Source organism: Cynara cardunculus, assembly GCF_001531365.2.
Source record: "Cynara cardunculus var. scolymus isolate 2C chromosome LG 12, CcrdV1, whole genome shotgun sequence".
NCBI lineage: Eukaryota > Viridiplantae > Streptophyta > Magnoliopsida > Asterales > Asteraceae > Cynara > Cynara cardunculus.
Window position 1 is genome coordinate 10,224,805 of NC_037539.1, and position 1,123 is coordinate 10,225,927.

Here is a 1,123-nt window from a genome sequence, read left to right on the forward strand (position 1 = left end):
CTTAAGGCTCACCCAAAGCTCTTTTAAAACTTTTTCACTCAGGCGGCTATTAGATTGGAAAGAAAAGTTGGATAAAGGGAGAAATAAAGATTATCATCAAAGAAGGACATGTGCAAATCAAGTCATTGTTCAATCGAATAAAGTATGTTCGTCAAGATTGTAAGTTTAGATGGTGATATAAATTGTAAGATTAGAAATTTTATTTCCGCTGCAATGTAAGTGTTTGATCTTGAGATACTCATTATGATGTATTTAAGTATTCGAAATTTTGGGATGTTACATCTTTAGTTTATTTTAAAGATGACTACACTGAACAAAAATCATGGATCCACCATTATGTGTATATATATATATACAAGGATGGATGGATATGGTGGTTCATAAAGAATGATAATTAAATAAGAAAAACAAGAGAATCACGGATGGATGGATGTGGTGGTTCATAAAAAATGATAATTAAATAAGAAAAATAAGAGAATAATTATGGGTAATCATTTTTTAAAAGTAAATTGCATAGGAATTATCTATAGAAATTTGTTTATTTCCATAAAGGTTTTTAATGCATTTAATTAAAATATTTATTTATATATATATATTTTTTTTACAATTTTTGTGATTTAAACATGATTATTTTTTATTTTTTATTCGTTATGACATTTAAAATAAATATGATTTAGTTTTTCATGTAAAATATTTATTTTTATTGAAGTAATAAATTTAAGATTTTATATAACTTTAATAAAAAATCACATGTAATATCCATAATTAGTCGACTTTTTTTCATAAAAACGAATCGATAATTTTCATCAAAGTAGCATATGTGATATTGATCATAGTAAATTTAAGCGGAAAAAATAAAATAAAAGTTATTTACATTATTACATGTGATATTTCTAAATTACGAATCATATTTTGAAATATATGTGATATTTGTAAAGTATACATATTACATATTTTATGTGATTCTATTTTCATTATTTTTCTTTCTCAATGTTGATTTAAATACAAATTTGGTCCATGTGGTTTACAAAAATTAACGAGTAAGGTCCCTAATTTTTTTTTAACAAATGACATCCCTATAATTTCATTTTTATAAGGATATGGTATTTAGTTTTAGTACTTT